Source organism: Lissotriton vulgaris, unplaced genomic scaffold (assembly GCF_964263255.1).
Source record: "Lissotriton vulgaris unplaced genomic scaffold, aLisVul1.2 SCAFFOLD_301, whole genome shotgun sequence".
Lineage (NCBI taxonomy): Eukaryota > Metazoa > Chordata > Amphibia > Caudata > Salamandridae > Lissotriton > Lissotriton vulgaris.
In genome coordinates this window covers 881259-894722 of record NW_028244321.1, presented here as the reverse complement: position 1 = coordinate 894722, position 13464 = coordinate 881259, and the positions used below count along the sequence as shown (strand labels likewise).

General features: G+C 44.4%; 1 non-coding gene across 1 annotated transcript; it reads right to left on the bottom strand.

The window, feature by feature from the left end:
- Positions 1 to 4470: 4470 nt before the first annotated feature.
- On the bottom strand, positions 4471 to 4552 carry TRNAS-AGA (transfer RNA serine (anticodon AGA)). The gene has a single exon. It is a non-coding gene; the product is annotated as a tRNA-Ser (tRNA).
- Positions 4553 to 13464: the final 8912 nt, after the last annotated feature.

The following is a 13464-nucleotide window of genomic DNA, read 5'->3' as shown; positions in this document are numbered from 1 at the left end:
GAAGGGCAGGGGTAGCCACTGCCCAGGCTCAGACAGACTTTCCAAAGCAGGATAGGAGGACTGTGACAGTCACAGCCCAAACACAAACTGAGTGCCCTCCTGAAAAGGTTGGCAAGGTTGAAATGGTCTCAGCCTCCACTCAAACAGATAGTGAGGTTGTGAAGCCTGAAACAATGGATCACTCCACTCAAACAGAGAGCATTGAGGAGGAAGAAGAGACTTCCCCCTCCCAGACACTAGGTGAGAGCCAGCCTCCTCAGGGAACTGACTCTACCCCTGTTGAAGGAACTGCCCCAGAGGTAGTCAGGCCTAGCCTGGCAGAGCCCCTGATGGCAGTGGACCCTTCCCAGGTGGGACCCAGTCTGGAGCAGGTAACCTGCCCCTCTCTACCCTGCCTCAGTCAGCCCAGGGCTGAAGAGATCAGGGAGGCCAGTGGTGGACCCCAAAGGGCCCCCTGTCCAAAAGAACCCCTTAATTAGCAGATTAGGATCACTGAAGCTGGTAAACCTAGCCAAGTGAAAATAGAACAGACTCCTGAGGGATCCCCCTTAAAAGTAGTTAGGGAACTCCCACAGCTGGACACTGATGGGCACAGCCAAACATGGGGCCTAAAAACCCCAGACCTGACCTGTCCCTCCAGTAAGCCAAACAGAGGGACTCAGCCTCCAGCTTTAGGTAGCCAGAGGCTGACCCTGAGAGCTCAGTGTATCTCAGCTAAAGAAAGAAAGGCACACATGATGATTTGTGATTGGAGGAAGTTGAGCCCAAAGGTAGAGGAGCCTCACTTCAGTACTCCATCCCAGCATCAGCCTTCTTCTTTCCCAAGACACACCAAAGGCAGAGATTCCCTATGGTGGAGACCCTCAGATACACTTAGGGTGAGGGGTTGCCTAGTGGACCATGACACAGGGGGAAACCAAGCCAGAGCTGGTCCTTCCTTATATGGCCACTTAGGTAATAGAGGCTTACCTGGACAAGGATAGCCTTATCTCCTTTCGTTTGGGGGGGGGGGGGTTGTGTAGGAAGGTACATCCTGACTATGGTTGCCCCCAACTTTTTGCCCTGTGTTTTAGCTGGTTTTGGACATAGTCGACCTGGGACCCTGCCAATCGGGACCCCAGGCCTACTGCTCTCTCTTTAAAATGGATTCCATGTACCCTAGGTACATTTCCAATTGGTACTGGGCCACCTTATCAGACCCTGTAACTCAGGGCATAGGTGTACCCAGGGCTGCCAGGGGCTGCAGCATGTATTATGCCACCCCTGGCTGGCCTCCTAAATTTGACACAACTGGCTGCATGACAGCTGGGGCAAAGTCGTGTAATCACCCTTTGCTGTAGGTGTAGTATACCTATACCTAACCCTAAAATGGACACACAGATTCCTATCAGTCACTCCTATGGCAGGCCTTGACAATCCTGAAGGCAGAGTGCTTGGAATCGTGTGAGATGGTGCTCTGGCATGAGCTGAGCCCGTCTGCAGCTTGCGGAACCAAGTCCTAATAGCTGTTCCATGATATCGCATACCATATACTCTTAAGTGCATTATAATCCTCGCGGTTAAATGCCAACTTTGGTATTGCTTTATCAAAACATGTCGAGTAAGGTGTCATACGAATTGGAATACTAACCCCTCGCCAATTCTGGCGACGGGGTTAGCATTCCACCCTTCTAGAGGGACACGACATGTATGTAACTGTGAACCCCGGTTAAAGTTAACTAAAGCCTCAGCTCCACAAAATGGATGCTGCCACCACAGACACGAGTCTGACCTCCTGCTGCTGGGAGTCCTTCCAGCGAGGGAGGCTTGGACAAAGGGTTTCCTGTCCGGGGCGGTGCTAGCACCATCCCAGACAGGGTTTTGTGTATCCTGGGTAGGCAGGGCTTTTCAGGAAGGTGACTGCTGAGTGGCACCCCGGTGCTCACTACGCATAGGCCAGTCAGAACCAGTTCCAGGGGCACACCAGCCCCTGGCCTGGGGAAGTCCGGCAGGGGAGAGGGGTGTAACCACCCCCCTCCTAGTCCCACCCATAGGCAGGACCTAGTCACCGGGTCAGCCCCCTTTTCTAGTATAAAGATGGGAGCGGGCCCCCTGTTCAAATTAGATCATCTTTGGAATCAAGACACGACTTTCTGCGAAAGGACTTCAAGATTTCTTCATCAAGATTCTCCCTTGTGGCTAAGGAGTAGTCACCCTGCATCCGCAGGCACCATCCTAAAGAGCATTGCGGTCTGCTGCAAGTCCTTCATCACAAATCCGACTACCCAGCTCGACGAGACCCGGCTTCCCTGGCACCTCTGACCTCTACTCACTTCTACAGCAAAGCTGAGAACCGTGAGTGCGACGAGACCTCGAGGGACCGACGATCGCCAAGACTGCACGACATCTTTACAACAAGCCCACCGTGTCCTCCACTGGTGAGTGCTTTGGGGTCCGAGAAGCCCCGACCCTGCGCAGCTCCAGCACCCAAGGTCAGCCTCCCTGCATCTCCACGATCTGCGTGGGGCCCTTCTGCTGTTTGCTGTGCACCGCGTTGTTTGGCTACTAGCCGGCTGGCTTGTGGCCTTCTGAACGACGCCCGACGACATCACTGCTGCTGGTCTGGTTGCTCCAGACTGGCCCTTGCTTCCTTCTTGAAGAGAGGCACCCCGGACCCTCCTGGTCCACTCCAGACGCCATTTTAGGTCCACCGCGTGGGCTTGAATTTGCCAAGGCTTTGTTGCCCAATCCTGGGTCCAGCGACGCCGACAGCTTCTATCTTCGTGGGACAGCTCGATCCTCCTTCCTGGTCGCTGACAACGCCTCCTGGTCCGTGAGATCTTCGAGCACAGCGTCACCCACTCACCTAATCGAGGTGGCTACCATCCGGTGCCCTCCTGGTGCCCACTGACTACTGGCTAGTAGTCTCGAACTTGGTCCCCTCTGCTTTCAGGTGTCATCTTCCATCGATCCAGGCTTGGATCCACCGAACTTTCTTCTCTGGTCGCCTGCCAGCAACTTCTTTCTTCCAGGCTCCTGGTCCGTCAACGAGGATTCCCGACGTCTTTTGAGTCCTATGCAGCTGCAGCCCCAGGGCTAGGTAACTTCGGCATTTCGGTGCCCCAGCATAGCCTCACTATCCAAGGGTCAGAATCTACTTTTGTTTTCTCCCTACCAGGTCGGGTTCGCCCGAGAACACTAACTTTGCAATTTCTAGCTACCATAGACTTTGTCCCTCATCTCGCGTGAGAGTGCACACACTGCACCCGAGTCCCCTGGGTCTCCCAGAAGTAATCTAACGATTCTATAGTCAAGTCCTAGCGATTCCAAAGCCTATTAGTACTGTACTTACCTGCTAGTAATTTCGCATTCCACTTTTCAAGTATATGGTTTTCCGTGCCCCTCGGGCATTTGTATATACTGTGCTAACTTAAGTATTTTTGTAAGAGTTTTGGTTTGTGCTTAGTACCCTGTCCTCATAAAGAGTACAGGGCTGTTGTGATTCTTAATAAATAACTGTTTATTTTCATAACACTTGTGTGGTGTCCTTTCACTTGGTGTTCAAGGGGTATATGTGTGGTATAATAGCTGGCTTAACACGCCCTCTCGAGTCTTTAGCCTTAGACTGCTCGTATCCACGCTACTAGGATAGCTGGTCTATAAGGTTGTCTTACAACCAATCATCAATAAGGGTTGCTGGACTGATACATAGTGTTCACTAGAATAGTGAGCACTGCATATCAGGCCACCTTCTCACAGGGGCCCCACAACACACTTTTCTTAGCTCATTGAATTAAAGTATAAACTTCTGCCATGTGTGAGTGGTAAAGGCTTGTTAATTTTGTTGCTTTTCAAATTCACGTCTGACAACAAGACGAAGGAACATTGGGGCATCAGACGCTTTGGAAAGTAGCCACCAACCGCAGAGAAAGAGGGAAAAGACAGTATGAGGTGTGGAGAAAACAGCAGCAGGTACAAGGAGCTCAAATGAGATTAATGGCGCCTAAATAGAGCACGTAAAGGAACAGTTACAAATCTAAGAAAAGGGAAAGAAAAGACTAGGAACAAACACAGAAAGAGCTTGTAGATGAAATTCTCTTCCAGGAACAGCAGGTTAAGAGAAATTACACAGGGAGCAGTTAAGCTTGTAACACGGGGGAGAATAGAAAAGAAAATGCAGTTTTATGAAGTGTGTTTGCCTAATCCAGCTAGCACTTTTATTTTATTTCTCTATTTGCTTCTTTTATTGGTAAAGTAAGTTTCAAGTGCAAGCACAGGTATGACCGAGAGAGCCAGGGTATAATAATTTGAAGCGTTTGCACCAGCGCTAATGAAGGACGAGAGTTATAGCAAAGATATGAAAGGGGGAGCGATAATAAATATGTGATATGGCAATAGTGACACCAAAATAAGCCACCTATTTATAAAACTGACATGGAAGAAATACTAAAGGTTAATTTCTGAAATTGTAGCCGATGTTAAAAAGATTCTCGTTGTCGGCAGGATTCGAACCTGCGGGGGGAGACCCCAATGGATTTCTAGTCCATCGCCTTAACCACTCGGCCACAACAACTGACTGCAAGGTGTGTGCACATAATCTGTATGCAAGTTTTCAAGGTGTCCCACAGCAAATTCCTGATATTCTGCAATGCACTTTTTAAAAATAATGTTTTTTTCAGCAGGCACATTCTCTCCTAAAAACAAAAATTGCATGCGTATATCTCTAGTTTGGAATACCATAGGCTTGCATGCATACTCTCATGGGTCACTCAAGTTTTTTGGACCCTATTGCACTCTGTTTTCGTGCTGCTTTTAGTATATGTCCCATATTAAAGAAGTCTACCATCTTTGAGTATTTGAGGCTCCTTTGTAAGTGCTTTATATTTTTTTCCTTGAAGAGCTATATAATAAAGGGGTCCGGGAAGGATTGCATTTATGGAAGATAAAAGAAGGCCCACTTGTCTCACCAAATGCTGTAGAGAAACCTGATGTTTTACTCATGTTATCCTTAGTTCGTTTTTGTTAGACCTTGCATTCTTAAGGTGGTCCCAACCCCACCTTATTGCTTTTCACCTCCGCATTTTGCTGTATCTTTTTGTTGGCCTTAGGACTCTGATCACTTTATCGCTACTAATCAGTGCTGAAGTGCACGTGCTTCTTCCCTAATCATGTGTATAATTGGAGTATACCTGACTGACAGATTTAATTTACTTGAAAGCCCCTTGTAAAGTGGTATACCATATACCCAGTGACTGATTGTGCCGCCCAAAGAAATAGCATTTAAAACCTGTCTCAAGCCTGCTACTGCAGTGCCTGAGCTGCAGTGTACTGCCACTTCGACTTGGCATTTAAAACTACTTGCCAAGCCTTAAACTCCAATTTTATTACATATCAGTAACCCCTAAGGTAGGCCCTAAGAAGTCCTAGGGGCATCATGATATGCAAGTAAAAGGTAAGACATGTACTGTGGTAGTTTGTATGTCCTAGTAGTATCAAACAGTCTATTACATTTTTCACTACTGTGAGGTCTGCCCCTCTCATAGGTTAGCATTGGGTATTCCCTTATACTTTTTGGGGGGTAATTCCATATCAGAGAGGAGAAGCTTTATTTATTTATTGATAAATCCTATCTACTGGTGAGGTTGTATTTAATCTTACTATTGTATAAATGCCATTTTTAGAGAGTGAGCATTTCTCTGCACTTACTGCTCTATTTGCATGAAAACCTGTCTTCAATTGACGTTTGGATTGGGCTGCGAGAAAGCTACATATGTGCATTCCCTGTAGACAGCCACAACACAGGTCACTCAACTGCAACTGCATTCATCTGCATTCTGATTGGCCTGGGGGAGAGGTCCGCTCCCCTTACCGCAAATATGTTCAAGAACGATAATTTATGTCAGTAAGTACAGTATACCTACATCTTATAATCATGTGTGTTTAAATAATTTGTCGTTAGATCGTTTAAATATTGAAAAGGATCTGTTTTTAATAGACATTTTACAAAAACAACTGGTACATTTGGGAATTCTGTAAAGGAAAAACCCAACTGCCGTGACATTGCCAACCACAATGCCGTGCCTCGGATTCGAACCGAGGTTGCTGTGGCCACATCGCAGAGTACTAACCACTATACGATCACGGCGAGCTACTTGGGCTCAATAACGTACAGTGACATGAAGAAATTATAATTCGGAACACTCAGGGCTACTCCTGTGATAGGCTGAATGTGTTCATTGCTTCCTCATTCCTTATACAAAGGCTTTATCTCCTCAGTGGTTGATAGGCTGAAACCGTTTCCTGGCCGCCTGCTTGTGCACTGGCAGGAGTCAAAGATCACACATACACTGGTGGGCCTGTGATGGGACACCAATGCAGAGAAACACACCTGGCGCAGATATTCTATTCTGTTTATTAGACCTGCATCTCCCCTGTACCTCCTCAAGCCATCTGTATGTGAAGCAAGAAAGAGTTAAGGAACGGTCCATCTACACTTTTATTGGGAGGATGCTGCCGTGAGCTCCTCCCAGCTAATCACACAAACAGCAGTAAAGCAAGATAACTACACAGTTAGGGGGACTGCATGGTTAGGTTTTTGAGGAATTATTGAAACTGACCTCAGTGACCCATAATCAGAGCTGTGGCTAATGACTGCATGCCTAATTATGATGAAGCAAGCACCATGGCTCGTAGGGGCCCCACAACACACTTTTCTTAGCTCATTGAATTAAAGTATAAACTTCTGCCATGTGTGAGTGGTAAAGGCTCGTTAATTTTGTTGCTTTTCAAATTCACGTCTGACAACAAGACGAAGGAACATTGGGGCATCAGACGCTTTGGAAAGTAGCCACCAACCGCAGAGAAAGAGAGAAAGAGGGAAAAGACAGTATGAGGTGTGGAGAAAACAGCAGCAGGTACAAGGAGCTCAAATGAGATTAATGGCGCCTAAATAGAGCACGTAAAGAAACAGTTACAAATCTAAGAAAAGGGAAAGAAAAGACTAGGAAAAAACACAGAAAGAGCTTGTAGATGAAATTTTCTTCCAGGAACAGCAGGTTAAGAGAAATTACACAGGGAGCAGTTAAGCTTGTAAGACGGGGGAGAATAGAAAAGAAAATGCAGTTTTATGAAGTGCGTTTGCCTAATCCAGCTAGCACTTTTATTTTATTTCTCTATTTGCTTCTTTTATTGGTAAGGTAGGTTTCAAGGGCATGCACAGGTATGACCGAGAGAGCCAGGGTATAATAATTTGAAGCGTTTGCACCAGCGCTAATGAAGGACGAGAGTTATAGCAAAGATATGAAAGGGGGAGCAATAATAAATATGTGATATGGCAATAGTGACACCAAAATAAGCCACCTATTTATAAAACTGACATGGAAGAAAAACTAAAGGTAACTTCTGAAATTGTAGCCGATGTTAAAAAGATTCTCGTTGTCGGCAGGATTCGAACCTGCGCGGGGAGACCCAAATGGATTTCTAGTCCATCGCCTTAACCACTCGGCCAAAACAACTGACTGTAAGGCGTGTGCACATAATCTGTATGCAAGTTTTCAAGGTGTCCCACAGCAAATTCCTGATATTCTGCAATGCACTTTTTAAAAATAATGTTTTTTTCAGCAGGCACATTCTCTCCTAAAAACAAAAATTGCATGCGTTTATCTCTAGTTTGGAATACCATAGGCTTGCAAGCATACTCTCATGGGTTACTCAAGTTTTTTGGACCCTATTGCACTCTGTTTTCGTGCTGCTTTTAGTATATGGCCCATATTACAGAAGTCTACCATCTTTGAGTATTTGAGGCTCCTTTGTAAGTGCTTTATATTTTTTCCTTGAAGAGCTATATAATAAAGGGGTCCGGGAAAGATTGCATTTATGGAAGATAAAAGAAGGCCCATTTGTCTCACCAAATGCTGTAGAGAAACCTGATGTTTTACTCATGTTATCCTTAGTTCGTTTTTGTTAGACCTTGCATTCTTAAGGTGGTCCCAACCCCACCTTATTGCTTTTCACCTCCGCATTTTGCTGTATCTTTTTGTTGGCCTTAGGACTCTGATCACTTTATCGCTACTAATCAGTGCTGAAGTGCACGTGCTTCTTCCCTAATCATGTGTATAATTGGAGTATACCTGACTGACAGATTTAATTTACTTGAAAGCCCCTTGTAAAGTGGTATACCATATACCCAGGGACTGATTGTGCCGCCCAAAGAAATAGCATTTCAAACCTGTCTCAAGCCTGCTACTGCAGTGCCTGTGCTGCAGTGTACTGACACTTCGACTTGGCATTTAAAACTACTTGCCAAGCCTTAAACTCCAATTTTATTACATATCAGTAACCCCTAAGGTAGGCCCTAGGTAGTCCTAGGGGCATCATGCTATGTAAGTAAAAGGTAAGACATGTACTGTGGTAGTTTGTATGTCCTAGTAGTATCAAACAGTCTATTACATTTTTCACTACTGTGAGGTCTGCCCCTCTCATAGGTTAGCATTGGGTATTCCCTTATACTTTTTGGGGGGTAATTCCATATCAGAGAGGAGAAGCTTTATTTATTTATTGATAAATCCTATCTACTGGTGAGGTTGGATTTAATCTTACTATTGTATAAATGCCATTTTTAGAGAGTGAGAATTTCTCTGCACTTACTGCTCTATTTGCATGAAAACCTGTCTTCAATTGACGTCTGGATTGGGCTGCGAGAAAGCTACATATGTGCATTCCCTGTAGACAGCCACAACACAGGTCACTCAACTCCAACTGCATTCATCTGCATTCTGATTGGCCTGGGGGAGAGGTCCGCTCCCCTTACCGCAAATATGTTCAAGAACGATAATTTATGTCAGTAAGTACAGTATACCTACATCTTATAATCATGTGTGTTTAAATAATTTGTCGTTATATCGTTTAAATATTGAAAAGGATCTGTTTTTAATAGACATTTTACAAAAACAACTGGTACATTTGGGAATTCTGTAAAGGAAAAACCCAACTGCCGTGACATTGCCAACCACAATGCCGTGACTCGGGTTCGAACCGAGGTTGCTGCGGCCACAACGCAGACTGCTAACCACTATACGATCACGGCGAGCTACTTGGGCTCAATAACGTACAGTGACATGAAGAAATTATAATTCGGAACACTCATGGCTACTCCTGTGATAGGCTGAATGTGTTCATTGCTTCCTCATTCCTTATACAAAGGCTTTATCTCCTCAGTGGTTGATAGGCTGAAACCGTTTCCTGGCCGCCTGCTTGTGAACTGGCAGGAGTCAAAGATCACACATACACTGGTGGGCCTGTGATGGGACACCAATGCAGAGAAACACACCTGGCGCAGATATTCTATTCTGTTTATTAGACCTGCATCTCCCCTGTACCTCCTCAAGCCATCTGTATGTGAAGCAAGAAAGAGTTAAGGAACGGTCCATCTACACTTTTATTGGGAGGATGCTGCCGTGAGCTCCTCCCAGCTAATCACACAAACAGCAGTAAAGCAGGATGACTACACAGTTAGGGGGGACTGCATGGTTAGGTTTTTGAGGAATTATTGAAACTGACCTCAGTGACCCATAATCAGAGCTGTGGCTAATGACTGCATGCCTAATTATGATGAAGCAAGCACCATGGCTCGTAGGGGCCCCACAACACACTTTTCTTAGCTCATTGAATTAAAGTATAAACTTCTGCCATGTGTGAGTGGTAAAGGCTCGTTAATTTTGTTGCTTTTCAAATTCACGTCTGACAACAAGACGAAGGAACATTGGGGCATCAGACGCTTTGGAAAGTAGCCACCAACCGCAGAGAAAGAGAGAAAGAGGGAAAAGACAGTATGAGGTGTGGAGAAAACAGCAGCAGGTACAAGGAGCTCAAATGAGATTAATGGCGCCTAAATAGAGCACGTAAAGGAACAGTTACAAATCTAAGAAAAGGGAAAGAAAAGACTAGGAAAAAACACAGAAAGAGCTTGTAGATGAAATTCTCTTCCAGGAACAGCAGGTTAAGAGAAATTACACAGGGAGCAGTTAAGCTTGTAACACGGGGGAGAATAGAAAAGAAAATGCAGTTTTATGAAGTGTGTTTGCCTAATCCAGCTAGCACTTTTATTTTATTTCTCTATTTGCTTCTTTTATAGGTAAAGTAAGTTTCAAGTGCATGCACAGGTATGACCGAGAGAGCCAGGGTATAATAATTTGAAGCGTTTGCACCAGCGCTAATGAAGGACGAGAGTTATAGCAAAGATATGAAAGGGGGAGCGATAATAAATATGTGATATGGCAATACTGACACCAAAATAAGCCACCTATTTATAAAACTGACATGGAAGAAATACTAAAGGTTAACTTCTGAAATTGTAGCCGATGTTAAAAAGATTCTCGTTGTCGGCAGGATTTGAACCTGTGCGGGGAGACCCCAATAGATTTCTAGTCCATCACCTTAACCACTCGGCCACAACAACTGACTGTAAGGTGTGTGCACATAATCTGTATGCAAGTTTTCAAGGTGTCCCACAGCAAATTCCTGATATTCTGCAATGCACTTTTTAAAAATAATGTTTTTTTCAGCAGGCACATTCTCTCCTAAAAACAAAAATTGCATGCGTATATCTCTAGTTTGGAATACCATAGGCTTGCATGCATACTCTCATGGGTCACTCAAGTTTTTTGGACCCTATTGCACTCTGTTTTCGTGCTGCTTTTAGTATATGGCCCATATTACAGAAGTCTACCATCTTTGAGTATTTGAGGCTCCTTTGTAAGTGCTTTATATTTTTTCCTTGAAGAGCTATATAATAAAGGGGTCCGGGAAAGATTACATTTATGGAAGATAAAAGAAGGCCCACTTGTCTCACCAAATGCTGTAGAGAAACCTGATGATTTACTCATGTTATCCTTAGTTCGTTTTTGTTAGACCTTGCATTCTTAAGGTGGTCCCAACCCCACCTTATTGCTTTTCACCTCTGCATTTTGCTGTATCTTTTTGTTGGCCTTAGGACTCTGATCACTTTATCGCTACTAATCAGTGCTAAAGTGCACCTGCTTCTTCCCTAATCATGTGTATAATTGGAGTATACCTGACAGATTTAATGTACTTGAAAGCCCCTTGTAAAGTGGTATACCATATACCCAGGGACTGATTGTGCCGCCCAAATAAATAGCATTTCAAACCTGTCTCAAGCCTGCTACTGCAGTGCCTGTGCTGCAGTGTACTGCCACTTCGACTTGGCATTTAAAACTACTTGCCAAGCCTTAAACTCCAATTTTATTACATATCAGTAACCCCTAAGGTAGGCCCTAGGTAGTCCTAGGGGCATCATGCTATGTAAGTAAAAGGTAAGACATGTACTGTGGTAGTTTGTATGTCCTAGTAGTATCAAACAGTCTATTACATTTTTCACTACTGTGAGGTCTGCCCCTCTCATAGGTTAGCATTGGGTATTCCCTTATACTTTTTGGGGGGTAATTCCATATCAGAGAGGAGAAGCTTTATTTATTTATTGATAAATCCTATCTACTGGTGAGGTTGGATTTAATCTCACTATTGTATAAATGCCATTTTCAGAGAGTGAGCATTTCTCTGCACTTACTTCTCTATTTGCATTGAAACCTGTCTTCGATTGACGTCTGGATTGGGCTGCGAGACAGCTACATATGTTCATTCCCTGTAGACAGCCACAACACAGGTCACTCAACTGCAACTGCATTCATCTGCATTCTGATTGGCCTGGGGGAGAGCTCCGCTCCCCTTACTGCAAATATGTTCAAGAACGATAATTTATGTCAGTAAGTACAGTATACCTACATCTTATAATCATGTGTGTTTAAATAATTTGTCGTTAGATCGTTTAAATATTGAAAAGGATCTGTTTTAATAGACATTTTACAAAAACAACTGGTACATTTGGGAATTCTGTAAAGGAAAAACCCAACTGCCGTGACATTGCCAACCACAACGCCGTGACTCGGATTCGAACCGAGCCTGCTGCAGCCACAACGCAGAGTACTAACCACTATACGATCACGGCGAGCTACTTGGGCTCAATAACGTACAGTGACATGAAGAAATTATAATTTGGAACATTCAGGGCTACTCCTGTGATAGGCTGAATGTGTTCATTGCTTCCTCATTCCTTATACAAAGGCTTTATCTCCTCAGTGGTTGATAGGCTGAAACCGTTTCCTGGCCGCCTGCTTGTGAACTGGCAGGAGTCAAAGATCACACATACACTGGTGGGCCTGTGATGGGACACCAATGCAGAGAAACACACCTGGCGCAGATATTCTATTCTGTTTATTAGACCTGCATCTCCCCTGTACCTCCTCAAGCCATCTGTATGTGAAGCAAGAAGGACTTAAGGAACGGTCCATCTACACTTTTATTGGGAGGATACTGCAGTGAGCTCCTCCCAGCTAATCACACAAACAGCAGTAAAGCAAGATAACTACACAGTTAGGGGGGACTGCATGGTTAGGTTTTTGAGGAATTATTGAAACTGACCTCAGTGACCCATAATCAGAGCTGTGGCTAATGACTGCATGCCTAATTATGATGAAGCAAGCACCATGGCTCGTAGGGGCCCCACAGCACACTTTTCTTAGCTCATTAAATTAAAGTATAAACTTCTGCCATGTGTGAGTGGTAAAGGCTTGTTAATTTTGTTGCTTTTCAAATTCACATCTGACAACAAGACGAAGGAACATTGGGGCATCAGACGCTTTGGAAAGTAGCCACCAACCGCAGAGAAAGAGAGAAAGAGGGAAAAGACAGTATGAGGTGTGGAGAAAACAGCAGCAGGTACACGGAGCTCAAATGAGATTAATGGCGCCTAAGTAGAGCACGTAAAGGAACAGTTACAAATCTAAGAAAAGGGAAAGAAAAGACTAGGAAAAAACACAGAAAGAGCTTGTAGATGAAATTCTCTTCCAGGAACAGCAGGTTAGGAGAAATTACACAGGGAGCAGTTAAGCTTGTAACACGGGGGAGAATAGTAAAGAAAATGCAGTTTTATGAAGTGTGTTTGCCTAATCCAGCTAGCACTTTTATTTTATTTCTCTATTTGCTTCTTTTATTGGTAAAGTAAGTTTCAAGTGCATGCACAGGTATGACCGAGAGAGCCAGGGTATAATAATTTGAAGCGTTTGCACCAGCGCTAATGAAGGACGAGAGTTATAGCAAAGATATGAAAGGGGGAGCGATAATAAATATGTGATATGGCAATAGTGACACCAAAATAAGCCACCTATTTATAAAACTGACATGGAAGAAATACTAAAGGTTAACTTCTGAAATTGTAGCCGATGTTAAAAAGATTCTCGTTGTCAGCAGGATTCGAACCTGCGCGGGGAGACCCCAATGGATTTCTAGTCCATCGCCTTAACCAATCGGCCACAACAACTGACTGTAAGGTGGGTGCACATAATCTGTATGCAAGTTTTCAAGCTGTCCCACAGCAAATTCCTGATATTCTGCAATGCACTTTTAAAAAAT